The following is an 18,670-nucleotide window of genomic DNA, read 5'->3' on the forward strand; positions in this document are numbered from 1 at the left end:
GCTACTCATTGTGGATGTGAAACATAGAAATCTGGGGGTGGCGTAGACACTACAGAGAGAACTGGAGAAAGGCAGAGCTGGAATGGAGCTCAGAAATCATCCAACCCATCACCAGGGCCCAATGACAGGAGGTGACTCCCCCAGGTGCACCCATGAGTTGGTGTCCCAGAGGCCCTAAGCAGGCAGAGGAGCCGTGCTAATCCCAGGGAAGCAGAAGCTGTTTCTGTGGCGCCCAGACCAGGAACAGCTTGATCTATAACTCCACCTTTTACCATCTGGGAGATCTCAAGTAAGTCATCCCGCCTCTCTGACCTCAGTTTCCACATCTGTTAAGTGGGAACAACAGTTCCTGCCACTATATCTGTTACAGGATTTGAATGAGATGATGTCTATGGGGCATTCTAGACCCTGTTGGCCTGTAGAAAACTCTCTGTGTATGGTAGCTCCTTTAATTCTTTTCTAAATTGATAATCATCCCAGACAGGGATAGGTGGAGAGAATTAGAGAATCTACACAAGATGAAAGAAGCAGCTTGGACAAATTCTAGGGATGGGAAATAGGCTGTGTTTGGAAAATAAGAGACCTGGATTCAAGTCTAAGATCTACCACTTTCCAGTTGAGTGTCGTTGAGTCCTCAGTCTCTCTTGTTTGAAAGTAGTTTCAAGGTTTCTTGGTCTAATTCCAGCAGGGCTATTATGTGAGTCCAGTAAGGAAATGGATATGAAGATCCATGATAAATTACAAAGCTCTCCAGGTATGAGCTGGTTTTCTCTCTCTGTGGACTGGGAACTGCTTGAGACCAAGACTCAGTTTCCATCTTGGAATCTCCACCCTGACACCATTCGTGGTACAGAGTGGGTGCTACCTCTCTGGGGATGTGAACTGCACTGTCTCCACTCCCCCTTGGGAATGTCCCAGACACCAACTGTGCAAGAGAATCAAACCTTCCCCTCCCACTGACCTGGTTCTGCTGGTAACTACTTTTTCCCGTCCAGGATGGAGCCATGATTTGAGGCCAAACCCTTCACTGAATGGTTGGGCCTGGCTTACAGGATAGTAGGGAAAGAATGAAATGTGGTCTCTCCCTGGGATATTAGGCCGAGTAGTTTGCAAGTAAAGCCAAGGTACTCTCACATGCACACAGAAGCCCTTAGAATGGATGTTGAAGCCTTAATATAAACTGCCCACATCCCTCTTCTCAAATGCTGTCAGCAAAATGCTGTCTCTGCTCCCCTCCAAGAGTGTATTTTGGGAGACTAGGACAAGAGCACCATCTGGGCTCCCCTGTCGTACAACGAGGGTTAATTCAGCTTCCCTTCCCCTGCCACCTTTTCTCCACTGTCAGCACCAACCCACCTCTCCGCAACAGAACCCATCTATAAAACAAGGTCCAAGAGGAGAGGAAGGAACTAGGTGCATCCTGCAAAGCATTGGCACTGAGTGAGAGTCAGACCACACAGGGCTGTAGCAGGAAGGGTATTGCAACCCAAGCTCATTTTTGCTTCACCCCTGAGACACTGCACATACGTGTAGCATGAGAACCCCATCATAAGCTCCACTTGACAGATAAGGAAACTGACTTTCCCAGCCATGATCCTCAGAGCAGTACCACCAATCCACACCCACCACCACACTCCAGTTGTTTGCACCAGAGGGGTTGTTCAGAAAAGTGCAGGAGGCATTTGGGATTGTCACCACGATTGGGAGGTACTACAAGCAATTAGTGGGAGGGGCCCTAAGGTTGTAAAGGCCTTGTAATGCACGGGATAGCCGCACACATTGAAGACTTGACCAGAGCCAACTGTGCACAGCTCCCTGCCTATAGAACACTGCCTGGGGAGCAGAGAGAGGGCTGGATTCTAAGACTGTATCAACCTAGCCAGTAAACCCCTCAGCACCCGTAATTTCTTCCTTCTTCTTCAACATGCCATATCTCTGTGGCTTCCTCCCTCCTGTGTGGTGTGTGAAAACCCCCAGAGCAGATCCCATTATCCTCTCGCATTTGGTTTCATTGTGAGTTGCAGCAAGAGTATGGAACCAACATGGCCATCCTTGCACCATTCAAATTAGTTCCTGAATTATTGTTTTTGTACTTTTTCATTTAAGTATTAGCTCTTTCTTGGTGGTTTTTTTTGTTTTTTTTTTTTCCTATTTGTTTTTCAGTGATTGGCTGACCTTCTCTTTTTTCTTGGAACAAGCTAATACTTTTCTGTGTTTGCCAAAAGTTGTTTTGGAGTCATTACTCATCTTTTATAATCTTCCTGAATACTTTTCCTGATGTTTCAGAAGCTTGTCTGAGGGTGTCCTGTGCCCTGTAACTGGGTTGATATGTTATTCTTTTAATCCTATATGTTTAAAGGGAAAAAAATCACTAAATAATTTTCAGTGCCATTTATGAGTAAAAAAGGTAAGCACATATTCAAATGACTTTTAACTTGTCTGGCACCATGACGTGAGCTATGCTGTTGAGTTGCGGTGATCAGATTCCAGGATCTGGAAAGCCTGGCTTACAGAGAACCTGGAAGAGTCTGACATGATAGTGAGGAAATGCACCCTGGTGAAGAGTCCCTGTGCTTACAGACTTCTCTCTATAGTTTTTGGTCGAGTGATCTGTGCAAAAAGCAAATCTGATGTTATCACCATTCCCCATCCCTTCACACATACCCCTTGTCTTAAAACTTCTGGTGACTTTCCATTTTTCTTGGAATAAAGGCAAAATTCTTAACAGGATCTCCAAGACTGGGCATGGGTGTGGTCCCTATATTTTTCTCCTGGCTCATTTTACCTTCATCCCCCTAACCTGGGCTCCAGCTGTTTCTTCTTATACATGGCTTCCCTGGTGCCACGGGGCATTTGTACATGTGCTTCCTTCTGCCTCTGACGGCTTCCTTCTTTTTATCACCTCATGCCCAGTACAGTGCCTGGTGCACAGGGGGCACAAATAAATGGTAATTGAAAGAATAAATGAGAGAAGACATGGAATTCAGTTCTCAGGTTTGGGATATTTTGTTTTGCTTGGGTTTGATTTCGTTTGGCCTTAACACTATCAAACCAGAGGTCACAGACTGGCAGCCAGGAGGCCCAGAAACTGTTCCTGACTTGCACACAGGCATTCTTTGATCTTGGTCCCTATCATCCCCCTGGTCTTGTCAACCTTCTTGGCCCCCTATCATCATTCCATTTGCAACTGCAGGCCTAAACATGCTGCCTACTGCAACTTTCATTTAAATATTCCATATAACCTTTCATTTAAGTATTTCAAATAAATATTTGGTTTCAATTTTATGGGACTTAATTGACTTTGACAAAAACTCAGGAGGCAACAGCCCACACCTCCCACCAACGTGCTTTTTTTTTTTTTTTTAGAAAGCACAAAACCCTGTCCTTGAAATCTTTGTGTTTCCAGATAAAGACCCTGAGGTCTAAACGGGAGCAAGGACCCACCCAACTACTGAGTGGCAGAACTGTCCTTTGAAACCCAGTCCCCTTGACTGCCAGCTTGGGGCTGTTTCTACTCCTCGTCCCTAGAGTCAATCCACTGTGGATGGTGTTTATGTCTATTTAATGGCTTTGAAAGTGTGCGTTTCTAGTGAAGTATTACACTTTACACAATTAACGTGTACAAAATAAAGCCTAGTTTTATGAACGTCGTTTCCAAACTGCTTCACAGATTGATTTACAAGAGGAGAGAAAACTTTCCTCTCTTATCTAAGAGATGTCATGTTTCGATTTCCCTTAATACGACAGGCAGGAAAGCACTCATCGAAAGTGACTCTTCTGAATTAACACTGACTAAACATGGGGGGTTGGCAAGAGGTCTGTGAGGATTTCATCTTCCTTCCTCCATGATGGCTTGTTTACAGCCTCTGCAGAAAGCAGATGTGACTGAATAATGTGTCATCAAAGTCTTGGTAGAGTTACTTGCTTATAGAGTTGGAGTCTGGCCCAGTGGTTCCTTTGCTCTGGTCTGAGAATCTGGAGCAATAGGGCTCTGTGCCTCTATAATTCACCTAACTTAACCTTTGTTATCTCACTATTCTTCAGAGGACTTCTTTTTCTTCTAAAGACATCATCCAGGTAGCCCCAACTTGCCCACCCCAGCTATTCCCACTAGGATACCTGTAGAAATCATTTGTTAGACTTCTGAAAAGATTGAGTCCTCCAGTGTTCAGAATAAAAAGGAAATGTGTATATGTTTCATTATGCATATATTGCATTACCATATATAAAGGATTTTCCAAACATGCATTGCTTCCTTCAAGTACCTAAGCACATAGAATACGCCAGGCATTGTGCCACTCGCTGAAAATACAGCCAGATGTATAATTCGTTAACTTCTCAAATCCTTCCCCCAAAAGCCTAGAAGGCACAAGTGGTTGGCCTCACATCACAGATCAGGAAACGGAGACAGAAAAACATTAGGTGATTACCTGAGGTCACACAGCAGTAAGACACAGAACTTGGATCTTGAGCACCAGAATTTGAGATTCCGAGGCCCTCACGCAATCCAGCACCACACAGCTGCCTCTAATTAACAGGAAGAGTCTGATTGCTCCTCTTTTTCTCACTGATCTGAGGTTGGCTCATCCCAGGACTGACTGCAAAGTGGGGCTCAGAAGTCTTTTCGGTTAAGGCCTTGGCACGCACCTGCTGCAGGGCACCTAATAATGGTCATTGCCTGTGGATATTTGACAGATCATGTGTCTCTACTGTTTAATTATATCTAAACTAGTGAGTGCATAAACACTTACAAACAGCTACAATAGGACAGAAACCTTACAGCATGGTCCCCTGGAACGTCATTCACGTTGCACTGTGGGTAGTGGCCCCAAAGCAATGGAGAAGGAAACTTTCAGAGCCTGACTCAGCCTCCCATGGACATGCTCAAGTCATCACATGATCATTGGGAGGCTGTTCCTTCTTCAAGCCCAGAGATCAGACCTCAGACAGACACGATCATTTGGAGGCTGTTCCTTCTTCAAGCCCAGAGATCAGACCTCAGACAGACACGATCATTTGAAGGCTGTTCCTTCTTCAAGCCCAGAGATCAGACCTCAGACAGACACAATCATTTGGAGGCTATTCCTTCTTCAAGCCCAGAGGTCAGACCCCAGACAGAGACATGCTGGCCATCAGGTTGAAGCACTGGACTCTTCTTTTTTAAGTTCAAAACTGAAGTCATTTTAAGCATAACAATAAAACAGGAGTAACTTACCAGTTTCTACGGTGTCTAAGAGATGGAAGAACCAGCATCACATTGGTTAAGTCAGAAGAGTCAACTGTTAAAGCCATGTTCTTGGGCCAAGATGAAAAATGATTCCACTAAGATAGGTATTAAGTTGGTATAGATGTGACTTAAATGTAGGTAAATCCTTCCTGAAATGTTCATGGTTCTTTTTTTCCCCCACTTCATTCGACCAAATTACATCGGAAGGTTTTTTTTTCAATATTGACCTACTCTTGATTCCTGATACAAAACCTACTTGATCATAATAAAATAATAAAACAAAATACATAAAATAAAAATGTAAAGTAAAATAATAATAAAAATAATTTTTAACATAATGTTGTTTTTCACTAGCTAATATTCGTTTAGTCTTCTTGAAAATATGATTATAAGAGACACTGGCCTATTGCCCTTTAAATTTCTCATGGAACATGCTTATAAACCCATTTGACCAAGGCTATTCTCTGGGTAATAGAAGTAGAAAAATGATTCTTGTCTTAATCAAAGGAACTATATAACATGATATCCCTGCAATAATTAGAACAAAATGAGCCTTCATTAATACTATTTATGTGGGCTCTGGAGTTCCTTATTCAATAAACATTGAACAAAAATGACCTGAAGATACTGGAACATGGGTTTTCACCCAGGGGACAAGCTCTTCCACAGTATGACATTGAGGCTAAGAGAGTCAATGCATAGATAGTTTGAGACAACATGGCGAGTACATCTACCATTTTCATCATACAAACTACAGAAAGAAAAGACTGTCAGAAGGTTCTTGGCATCAGATGACAATAAGATACAGTAAGATGCAAAAATGAATAATAGACCAACCTCGACCTCAAGAAGTATAGTCTCCAAGTGTTCACGACCTGGCTCCACTTTTATCTATGGAATATAACAGGTCACTTCATCCTTCTGGGCCTCTTTTCCCTTTATCTGAGCCCCAGAAGCCAGACATGTCTAATAGTAATAACCAAAACTCCCATTTAATGAGTACTTGCTTTGTGCCAGGCACAGTATCTAAACCCTGCTTTAGCTCATTTACATGCTTTAGCTCATTTAATCATCCTGACTCTTTGCGAGGCTATGTTGGAATCACATTTTCTCACGTGAAGAAATTGAGGCTCAAAGAGACTAAATAACCCAGAACTTGAACCCAAGACATTTAACTCCAGAACCAGTGGATGATCCTCATCCATGTCCTTCTCTGGGATGCATTGGAGGTCATGGGAGCACAGGCAGGAAGTAGTAGGGTGCCAGTGGTGAGAGCATTAATTAAAATCAGCCAAGGTTTGGGGCGCCTGGGTGGCGCAGTCGGTTAAGCGTCCGACTTCAGCCAGGTCACGATCTCGCGGTCCCGGAGTTCGAGCCCCGCGTCAGGCTCTGGGCTGATGGCTCAGAGCCTGGAGCCTGTTTCCGATTCTGTGTCTCCCTCTCTCTCTGCCCCTCCCCCGTTCATGCTCTGTCTCTCTCTGTCCCAAAAATAAATAAACGTTGAAAAAAAAAAATTAAAAATAAATAAATAAATAAATAAAATCAGCCAAGGTTCAGAACACACCTGCAAGCGTCACTTTCCATCCTGGCAGATAGCAACAACTGGCTAATAGTTCCAGGAGGATCCAGACCTCATTCCCGGAGAGCATTCTGCTCTGACTTTCTGCAGCTTCTTTTCATGAGCATTGGAAGGGATACAGATGCTTTGAAAAAAAGGATCATGGGAAGAAGGTTTGGCTTCTAGAAACGGCTATTTCAGAATGCTTCATGGTGGGAGGCGGTGGAGAAAAGCATCAGGAAATAGCCTCACTTACTGGTTCTTGGTAAAGGTGCGGGAAATATGTCTCTTCAGAAGAGAGAACTCTCTAGAAGACTGTTGGCATGCCATTTGTTTTGTGACAACAGATTTCAAATCCAGAAACCAGTAAGAAGGAAAGTATGTCCAGTCTTTGCATCACAGAAGGAAAAACGAGGGACATTGAATAACTACCTTTCATATGTGTGATACTTGGTATGCGTCACCTTATTTTGCATGTTTGACTATACCCTGCCTAGTTCCTGAAAGACAGTGTAGTGCATTTTGTATTTTATTCTCATGACGATCCTTAGGTGCATTCCCATATTACACATGAAGAAACTACGGCACAAAGGGAATAGACAACTAGCCCGAGGTTATTTGGACAGAAGAGGCATTTGTTTGGATTCAAAGGGATGCCTTTCCAGCACCCTCCTGCACCCAAACATAGCACTCAACACTTGTGTCAACCATCATTCATCTCAATGAAAAACACCAAATAATCCAAGTTGTGTAGAGGCACCTGGGTGGCTCAGTCAGTTGAGCGTCAGACTTTGGCTCAGGTCATGATCTCATGGTTCGTGGGTTCGAGCCCTGCATTGGGCTCTGTGCAGACAGCTCAGAGCCTGGAGCCTGCTTCGGATTCTGTGTGTGTGTGTGTGTGTGTGTGTGTGTCTACCCCTCCCCCACTCACACTCTGTCTCTCTCAGAAATAAATAAACATTAAAAAAAATTTTTTTTAATCCAAGTTGTGTTATCTTTTGGGAGAAAATACCATAGTTCACTCACATTTTATAGGTTGCTGTGATCGCTGGACCATATTTGGGGGTCTTTAGTCAATGAAATTATAGGCACTTATTTTTATTTTTAGCCATAATTGCATTCTATGTCTTAAAATGGAGGAAATGATCAGTCACCAGGCAGACAGTGATAATTGCCAAACCTTAGGGTGAGAATGTGGCAGTTGGTAAATATCAAACTGCCTTCTCCACCGCAGACCGTGTGCTCTTCCACATAAAGACAAACTTGTTAATGACTCTCTATAAATAAGTTCTAGCTTATAATTGTTGTTCCAAGCAACCAATGTTGAAATGTGATCTGCTCTCAAATACAAAACACCTTTCCTTTCCTCTTTCCTTTCTTGTGGAAAGAAAATGTTTGTACACTCAAAAGCAAAGTGGACCAGAGTCGCTTGGCTGTGTAACCTTGGAAGAGTTGTCTAACCTCTCTGTGCCTTTGTTTCATCTTTTGCCTATTTTGGGAACAAATGGGGTACAATGGGTGAGCTCCTTGAGGGAATCGAATATTCACCATTCATCTCTGGATGCCTGGGGTCTGGTATAGGCTGGGTGGAATTTGTGTCTTGACTGGAAGGAATCAGACTCTCCTGAATTGAATCTGTCCTTGAAATGTTTAAAGGGCTATAGAAATGTGACAGTGGTAATCAATATCATCTATAAAGAAGGGAGAGGTTAATATTGATATTCCTTCAGCATGTATTTTCTTCCTATCTTTATAGAACACTTAGCAGGTAACGTATGCCCATGAAGTTTTGTATTCATCTCTCAAATTTAAGCTAGCAGGATTGGCAGACTACGACCTGCCACCCATTTTTATAAAAATAGAGTTTTGCTGGAACCCAGAGAGTTTTACTGGAACCCATTCTTTTGTATTTTGTCCGTGGCTGCTTTCATACAAAAGCAGGCTTGAGGAGTTGTGTCAGAGACCATATAACCCACGTAGCTGGATATATTTACTATCTCACTCTACAGAAAGCCTGCCAACCTCTCAATTATAGTATGAGCTACTGAGAATATGTTTCTCTTTAAAAGCCCTCATCTCATATCCAGTGCCCGGAACACGGGGTGCTCCAGAACACGGGGTGTCTGAACGGAACAAGATAAATCGGAAAATGATCCAGGTTCTGAACAGGCAACATCTTGCTCAAGCTTCCTGAGTGAACAGACTCAAAGTCAGGACCCAGAAGAGGCGGCTCCACACACCTCACCCCTGTTTCTGCAGGAGCTGAGGGCTCTATTATCAATTGCTTGTTTAGTAATTCTGAAGAGCTAATTACTGAGCGCTTACTAGATGCCAGGCCTTGGGCTAAATGCTTTCTGTATTTTGTCTTATAAAATCCTCAGCACAGTTCTGTGAAGTAGTTAATATTATTATCCCTGTTCATAATGAGAGCCTGCCTTGCCCAGGGGTACCCAGTGGCGAGTTCCCATTAGAGATACCCTGTAGGATTCCAAGCTGTCCCTTTACCGGCTCAGCCAGGTGCCTTGCTCTCCCTGTCCCTCGGACATCCCGTTTTATTGTATTACCTCCAGCCTGCATGGCTTCATTCACTCATTTTACAATTGTTGCTACCTTGCTACAACTAATATGTGCCAGGTGCTGTGCTGGACACAGGGGACATCACAGGACCCATTAGATACCATCCTTGCCTGAATGAAGCTTAAAGACTAGTGAAAGTGATGAGCATTAATCAGTCACACCGTATATTGAAATAAAACGGTGATATGTTTCAAAGAGGAAAGGCACAGGATGCCATGAGGGCAGGTTATGGGGATCTCTCTCAAGAGGTGGCCCTCGAGGTCAGATCTAAAGGAGTTTGTAAATAAAAGGCAGGCACAGAGGTGAGGGAATGGTGTCCTAGAAGGAAGCATGGTGTGTAAGGGAGACTAAAAGGTCACTCTGGCCAGAGCACATAGAACAAGGAGACGTGATTGCACAAGCCAGGGACCACACAAGGCTTGTGCTCAGATTTGGGTCTTTGTCTCGGAAGCACTGGGAAACCACTGAGGTATTTAAGCAGGGGAAATTAGAGTGGTGGTGTTATCACTCCAAATGCTGTGTGTGTCGTCTTCTGCTACAAGGCTGCTCTTTCCTGGGTTCACTGAGGGTCTCCTGATAATGGAGCACCACACTGAGAAAGACGAACTAAGGTGTCTACGTCAGAGTCTGAGAACACAGCTGGCCAGCCATGCCGAGGCATGAAGGGTGAACAAGCAGCAGCCTGGCATGCACCTGCAGGTCACCTCGTTGCTGCAAAGTGTGAGCTCGGTTTGAGACCTTTACGCCACAGGCTGTTCTCAGCCTAACTAGTGACAAGAACAACTTGCTGTCGACTTGGAAGTTTGCTTGCAGCAGTTCTGCTCATTTAGTAAAGATGACCTACCAGCTTGGAAGCTGAGATACTTGTCACCAGAGACAAGTCAGCCTCCTCACTTCCATTATGAGGCACAGAAGCTTTGCCTGTGGTCTTAAGAGTATGGTCATAAACACAATTCTCCACCACCCTTACAGTGGAGTCCAGACCCTTTAGCATGGCCTGCCAGGCTCTCCATGGTCTGGTCTGCCTCCCTGTTCAACTCCAACTCGTACTCTTCTCCCTCACTTAGTAGCTGCTGACTGAATGCTTTTGAATGAATCAATGTGTAATTGACCATATGATCCTGGGCAGGCACCTCTCTGGTTTCAGTTTCTTCATTTTTATATTTTTTTTAATTTTTTAAAATATTTATTCATTTTTGAGAGTGAGAGAGAGACAGAGCATGAGTGGGGGAGGGGCAGAGAGAGTGGGAGACACAGAATCCGAAGCAGGCTCCAGACTCTCAGCTGCCAGCACAGAGCCTGATGTGGGGCTTGAACTCATGGACCAAGAGATCATGACCTGAGCTGAAGTCAGATGCCCAACCGACTGAGCCACCCAGGAGCCCCTCAGTTTCTTCATTTTTAAAAGAAGTGGCTGGCCTGGGTTTTCTCTGAGGCCCCTTCCAGGATGAAGAATCTGTAGTATGCAAATTGGGATTGATTCATTCAGCAAACACCTGCCAACATCTCCTCCAAGCAAGTCCATGGCAGGCACAGAGGATATGATATGATGAAAGACATTCCTGCCCATGAGATGTTTACTCAAAGGTAGAGAAAAGAAGAGCTTCAAAATAACATGGTGCATGAGTGTGAGTAGAGCGTGAATTCTACAGGCATAGGAACTACGTGCAATCCCAACTCTTACCACTCCTTTGAGCAATGCATCTCACGGAGGCCCGGTGTCCCCATGACTCAAATGGACCTAACGGCACAACTCATGGAATTTTGCAAGGGTTAAATGAGGTGATGTTACTGCTGGTGTTATCTCTCTCATAAATAAGTGTTCAGCAAGTGTTGGTGATGATTATCAACAAATGATGATGGTGACTAATGTCAACAATAACATCCAGAGCCCATGCGATTGTACCAGCTGTCTATGGCTTACATCTGTTCTGATCACACAGTACTTAGGCCATCCCAGCTGTAAAATATTTTGAACCTGACCCTGGATGAGAGCGCCATGGAGCAGAGAGGAGCTGCACTTGATGCTCAAGGTCAGTGATTCATGGAGGATGTCCTCCTGGAGAAGCTGAGGCTAGAACTGAGCTGTAAGGTAAGGAAGGGTAGGCAAGAGCTCCTCTGTCTCCACTCTGCCCTGGGAAATCTTTCAAAAACACACTTTGGGTCAAGTGATTTCTTCCTTAAAACCAGTGACTTCCAGTTGCACTTGGAATAAAATCAAAGCTCTTTACCATTATCGGCAAAGCCCTCCATGAGCTGGTCCTTCACCCTTTCCCAGCCATACTCAGCCATTTGTCCCTACCCCTTTGCATAGGCTGTTCTCTCTGCCAGCTAGGAGCCTCCCTCTAGTCTTGTATGCCCAGCTCCTTTTCGTCATCAGAACGCAGCTTGGATGTCGCCTCTGCAGACAAGCCTTCACCAACAATACACTTCCTGACCTTTTTCCCCGCTCCCACATGTCCTGCCCCCATTTCCTCCACTACTGCCATCCAGTTTGCAAGCCAAAGTCTTGTTTGTTTCCTTCAAAGCTCTTGATACTATCTGAAATCATCTCCAGGAGGTCAAGGACTTCATCTGTCTTACCCAGCTGGCCTCGGCATGCAGTTGGCCTTCCAAGATTTTTTGAACAAGTGAATTCCAGGTCCCTGTAAAGGTCTGAGTGAAGCAGCTTGTTCTGGGATGAGAACACAAGGTTCAAGCTAGTGCCACAAAGAAGAGTCCCATGAGTTCACGAAGGACTTAAGTACAGAGAATGTGCTGGACCCTGGTGTCAGGCTCTGAGCCGCATCTGAGCATCATGAAAAAAACCAACAATACCTTATTTCATCCTCTAAGATAGCTATTTCTCAGCCTTACATTTCCCTCTACGAGGGCACCCATCTAAATTAATAAGAAGTCAAGATTATAAAATAATTTCCTGTAATCCAGGGTTAACACTTCACATGGTAATTCCAATGAGGCTGGCAAAAGCCCTTGGGGCATCTCTTTAATGAATAACTAAACTTGGTGCTTAATTAGCATGTCACTAATAGCCCCCAAAGAGTTTGCTTTTGTGAGCAGTTTCCACATTGTCCCCTCTTGTCTTGTTTCCTTGCACTTCCTAAGAGGTCAAACATCCACTTGCTATCCCTTATTTCATGTCAGACACTGATTACCTTGAGTAAACCCCAAAGTTGAGTCTCAGGCCATACCTGAGTGCTCATGCAAATTATTAAAAATTCTAAATTTGTAGGCATTGGGTTTTAAAATATTACCTGTAACTGGCAAGAAGTAATCCATAGACATGCCTTTCAGAATCCACCTGCCAATCTAACTAGCAAACTACACCCTGTACGTGGCTGCTCCCCCCACCAGCCCAAATCAACAGCAGGACCAACAGTAGACCCTCTTCCCCCACCCCCACCCACACCACGCACTTTGTGAGTGGTTAGTGGGTGCTTGATTGGCATCCCGGTGCCTGGCTGCAGATGAACAAAGCAACAGCTGCAGGAACTATAATTGCCACTAAGGGACCTGGAAGGTAGCTCTTTTTCACAGGGAAGCCCTACTCGTGGTACGTGAGCTGGTGCAGGCCCCATTCATCTTCTGCTCTTTGCTTTAATGCCAGAATTGTGTCCTGACAAGTGGAAACAGGAAGCCTGGCCACTGCCAAGCTGCCTCGTAGGGTCTTTTGGGGCTCCTGACAGTTCTGAGGCTTGGGAGTTCCCACTCATCCCAAACACATACACATTCTGAGGCTCCTCCGGAACACTGTCTGCCTGAAATAGCTGCCTCCTGAAAGTATGCCCTCCCTCCCTCCAGGCTCTCCCTGCTTTAATCTGCCTTCTTACAGCCCATGCTGATTATCTTACCCTCTGCTCAGAACGCTTCCATAGGTCATCTTCTGGGCCTTCTATGATCTGGACTCAGCCCATCTCCTCACATACATAATTCACATACCCCTCAACCCAGTCTAAATGAACCAGAAGAGCAGGGACCAGCCAGACACGACAGGGCTCTGCCAGCCAACAAACAGTGTCTGCTAAACCAGTGTTTCTCCAAGTTTCATGTGCATTCAAATCACTGGGGGGTTGCTAAAATGCAGATTTTCATGCAGGAGATCTAGAGTAGGGCTCAAGACTCTACATTTCTAACAAGTTCCCTTCTGGAGGCCATGGAGCTGCTGGTCCCTGCAGTACACACTGAGTAGGAAAGCACTATGGATCTTTTTAACATCTGATTTGTATGCCTTGGAAGGGGGAATATGCTGTATTCAAAATAGCTTTATTTTAAGATTATATTAATTCTGTAAAATCACCATTTTGGTAGATCAAAAAGTCAATTTCACATGGTTCAACCTAACATAAGAAGCGGGCCATCAATGACTCCTAATAGGAACCAGAGCTCATGATCTCAGAATCCTAGCCAAGTTACCTTGGTACAAAGAGGAGGCAAGACATCAGATCAAGATGCCAGATGTGTCGACTTAAGCTTGGAGCAGAGCACAGCCTCACCCCTATATTTACCATCCCCTTTCTCACAGTCCCTGGCCCCTACAGAATGCCACCCTGTGGGCCTCCTCGTGGCTCAAGAGACTTCTTCCTGCATTTTTCAGTCTTGTAATTTGGAGAGAAGAACCACTCCACTGGACTGCTTTCCACTTCCCATCTCTCCAATGCCAGGTTCTCAGAACACGCTGAAATTTCAAGGCATACCCTGTAGCACTGGCACGTCCCCAGGTGGCTTTGTAGGTCACCTGGTGGGAAGATCTTAGCAGATGGCAGGATGTGTTTTGATTCTCATTAAAGAAGCTTACTCAACACTGAAGGGGGGTGTGGCAGGTCCCCCACAGCTCCTGGTTCTTCCACATGGCAACACTTCTCCACCTGCAGAAAGTCCTGGCTGTGTGTGTGGGTGAGCGGGAGGGAGGAAAGCAAATGATAAGCATAGGCCTGAACAACCTGCCTGATAAACTGGCAGACCACACTTGCCAGCCGCTGCCTATGGTTGACTTTCTGATTGCAGAAGAGCTGCTGTATGACCATCTGCCACCATTGGCAAAACGCACAAGAAGTGAAAAAGCAATACACACGTAGGATATTTCAAGAGCAGCAATACCATGCTCCCTCCATGAAAAGCTCTACTGACTCAAGATGTTCAGGGTTTTCTCAGATCCAAGGTTCTATCCACGCGATTGGGCATTGATGGGATGTGGATGTTCATTGCTTATGTTGCACTGGTTCTCCACTTCAGCTGCCCACTAGCTGGAGAGCATTTAACAAATCCCGGAGCTCTGTCCCCACCCCAAATCAATTAAATCAGAATTGGGGGAGCAAGCACAGGTGGGTATTAAAAGCACCCAGGTGATTTGAATGCACCCTGAAGGTTGCAAACCACTGTGTTAGAGGTGGTTTATCTTTTTATTTATTTTGAGAGAGAGAGAGAGAGAGAGCATGAACCAGGGAGGGGCAGAGAGAGAGGAAGAGAGAATTCCAAGCCAGCTCCACACTGCCATTGCAGAGCCCAATGCGGGATTCAAACTCACAAACCAGACACTTAGCCAACTGAACCACCCAGGCACTCCGGTTTTTTCAAAAATCAAAGAAAAGCACCTTTTTCCTTTTTTTTTTTTTTGTTTTTTTATCATTGACTTCCTTAGCTTCTGAAACTTCACTTCCTTTTTTTTAATGTGTTACAGGATATTGGTAATAATGAATACACTTAAACTTTTCAGAGGCACAAAACCATTTTACATATACTATCTTACTAGATTCTCAAATCAGCCTGTGGAAAATGTTAACACCACTACAGAGAGATATATGCTGAGCTTGCTGTGACATTGTTTATCAGAGAGAAGAAAAAATTGAAACAACCAGAAAGCTAGTAAGAGGCTAGTTAAATGTGTTGTGGGGCATTCATGCAACAGAAAATTGTACAGCTATTGTAAAGACTTAGGTAGCTCTGTACACCTGACTTATAAAGACAGCCACAAACTATTTTTAAATTTAACAAATCAAGTCCACAATCATACTTAGAAATGATCCCATTGTTACTGGGTTTATTCATTTTTTTTAACAACTTTTTGAGTTTTCTTTGAAATGTAAAAATTGTATATGTTTAAGGTGTGTAGCTTGATGTTTTGATATATGAATATATTTTGGAAAGATCACCACAGACAAACTAAATAACATATCCATCACCTCTACATAGTTACTATTGTGCGTGCGTGTATAAAGATTTAATTTAAGAACTGTACTCTTAGTAAATTTCAAGTATACAGTGCACTATTGTTAACTATCATCACCAGGCTGTACTCAGAGCTCCTGAACTCATTTATTTTGCATAACTGAAACTTTGAGCCCTTTGACCAACCTCTCATTTCCCCTCCCTCCCCTATCCCTTGACAACCACCAAACTATTCTTTGTTTCTATGAGTTTGACTATTTTAGATGCTTTACATAAGTGAGATCAGACAGTATTTGTCTTTCTGGGTCTGCCTTATTTCACTTAGCATGATGTCCTTCTGGTTCATCCATGTTGTCACAAATGGCAGGATTTCCTTCATTTTTATGGATAAATAATATTCCATCTTATTTTCCTTTATACAGTTACTTTATCCATTCATTCATCAACAGAAACTTAGGTTATCTCCATATCTTGGATATTGTGAATAATGCTGCAATGAACATAGGACTGAAGATGTCTGTTTGAGATCCAGATTTGCTTTGGATCTATACCCATAATGGTACTGCTGAATCAAATGGTAGTTCTATTTTTAACTTTTTGAAGAACCTCCATAGTGTTTTCCATGATGGTGATATACCAGTTTACATTCCTATCAACGGACTACAAGGGTTCCCTTTTCTCTGTATCCTCACCAACACTTGTGATCTCTTGTCGTTTGGACCATAGTGTGTAGTGATATTTCATTGTGGTTTTGATTGGCATTTTCCTGATGACTGTTGCTGTTGAGCACCTTTCCAGGTACCTATTGGCCATTCGTGTGTCTTATTTTGAGAAATGTCAATTCAAGTCCTTTGCCTATTTTTAACCAGGCTATTTGGTTTTTGGCTAATGAGTCATATGAGTTCCCTATATAGTTTGGATATTGACCCCTCATTAGATATATGGTTTGAGAATATTTTCTCCATCCTATTGGTTGCCTTTTCACTGTTTGATTGTTTCCTTTGCTGTGCAGAAGCTTTTTAGTTGGAGACAATCCTGCTTGTCTGCTTTTGATTTTATTGCCTGTACTTTTTGGTGTAATGACCAAAAACTCATTGCCAAGAAGCTTTTTCCCTATGTCTTCTTCTACATTACCGTTTCAGGTCTTACCTATAAGTCTTTAGTTTAAGTTAACTTTGATATATGATGTAAGATAGGGTCCAATTTCATCCTTCTTCATGGGATATCCAATTTTCCCAACATCTTTTACTGAAGAGACTATCCTTTGCCCATTGTGTATTCTTAGCATACTTGTTGAAGATCTGTTAACCATAAGTGTATGGATTTATTTCTGGGCCCTTCATTCTGTTCCACCAGTCCATACATGTTTTTATGTCAGTACTATACTGACATAAAATTATTATAGCTTTGAAGTATATTGTGGAATCAGGAAGCTTTGTTCTTCTTATTCAAGATTGCTTTGACTATTTCAGAGTCTTATGTGGTTCCATATTAATTTTAGGAAGGTTTGTTCTATTTCTGTAAAGAATGCCATTGGAATTTTAATAGGGACTTAATTGAATAGTAGTATGAACATTAACAGTATTAATATTAATTTTTCCAGCCCATGAGCCCAGGATGACTTTTCATTTATCTGTGTCTTCTTTAATTTTCTTTCATCACTGCTTTATAGTTTTTGGTGTACAACCCTTTCACTTCTTTGGTTAAGCTTATTCTTAAGTACAGCTGAGCCTTGAACAATGTGAGGGTTAAGGGTACCAACCCCATGAAGTCAAAAATCCCTGTGAACTTTTGACTTCACACAAACTTAATTGCTAATAGCCTACTATCGACCAAAAGCCTTACAGATAACATAAAGTCAGGTAACACATATTTTGTACATACCTGTGTTAAGGTAACAGGTAAGCTTACCTGTGTAAGCTAGAGAAAATAAAATGTTATTAAGAAAATCATAAGAAAGAGAAAAAATATTTACAATATTGTACTGTATTTATAAAAAAAAAAAAAACAAATCTGCATGTAAGTGGACCAGCTCAGTTCAAACCTGTGTTGTTCAAGGTCAACTGTATTTTATTCTTTTTGTTGCTACTGTAAATGAGATTGACTTTATTAATTCCCTTTTCAGATACTTCATTGTTAGTGTATAGAAATGCCACCAATTTTTGTGTACTGAATGTGTATCCTGCAACTTTACTGAATTCATTTATTAGTGCTAACAGTTTTTTGTTGTGGGTGAATCTTCAGTGTGTTCTACATATATGATTATTTCATCTGGAGAGATAATTTTCCTCCTTTCTTTCTGATTTGGATGCCTTTTATTTCTTTTTCTTATCTAATTGCTCTGCCTAGGACATTCAGCACTATGTTGACTAGAAGTGGAAAGACTGGGTATCATTACCTTGTAATGGATCTTAAAGAAAAAGTTTTCAGTTTTTCCCTATTGATTATGATGTTAGCTATGGGCTTTTCATATATGGCCTTTATTGTGTGGAGGTAAGTTCCGTCTATACCTGCTTTTGTTGAGAGTTTTTGTTGTGAACGGATGGCAAATTTTGCCAGATGCTTTTTCTAAATCTATTGAGATGGTCATGTGGTTTTTATTTTTCATTCTGTTAATGTGGTAGGTCACACCAATTGATTTACAATATGTTAAGCCATCCTTGCATCCCAGGAATAAATCCTACTTGGTCCTGATGTATAATGCTTTCAATGTGTTATTGAATTCAGTTTGCTACTGAATTCTCAGTATTCTACTGAATGCTCAGTATTCTACTGAGGTTTTTTGCCTCTGTGTTCATTAGGGATATTGGCCTATAATTCTTTTTTCTTAAAGTTTTTGGCTTTGTTTGGTATCAGGATGATGCTGGCCTCACAGGTTTGCAAGTATTCTCTCTTCAATTTTTTGGAAGAATTTAAAAAGGATCAGTATGCGTTCTTCTTTGAATGACTGGTGGAATTCACCCACAAAGCCATCTGGTCCAAGGCTTTTCTTTGTTGGGGGGTGGGAGATTGATTACTACTTCAGTTCTCTTTATTTGTATTAATCTGTTCAGGTTTTTATTTCTTCTTGATTCAGTGTTGGTAGGTTGTGTGTTTCTAGGAATTTATCAATCCTAGAAAATTTCTAGGATCCTAGATGATCC

General features: G+C 42.7%; 1 protein-coding gene across 1 annotated transcript in view; it reads left to right on the top strand.

Annotated features, from left to right (window-relative positions):
* Nucleotides 1-18,670, top strand: part of CA10 (carbonic anhydrase 10) — a 492,198-nt gene that overhangs the window by 447,714 nt on the left and 25,814 nt on the right. The gene's annotated exons all lie outside the window — the stretch shown is intronic.

The sequence above is a fragment of the Prionailurus viverrinus genome, chromosome E1, assembly GCF_022837055.1.
Source record: "Prionailurus viverrinus isolate Anna chromosome E1, UM_Priviv_1.0, whole genome shotgun sequence".
NCBI classification, from domain to species: domain Eukaryota; kingdom Metazoa; phylum Chordata; class Mammalia; order Carnivora; family Felidae; genus Prionailurus; species Prionailurus viverrinus.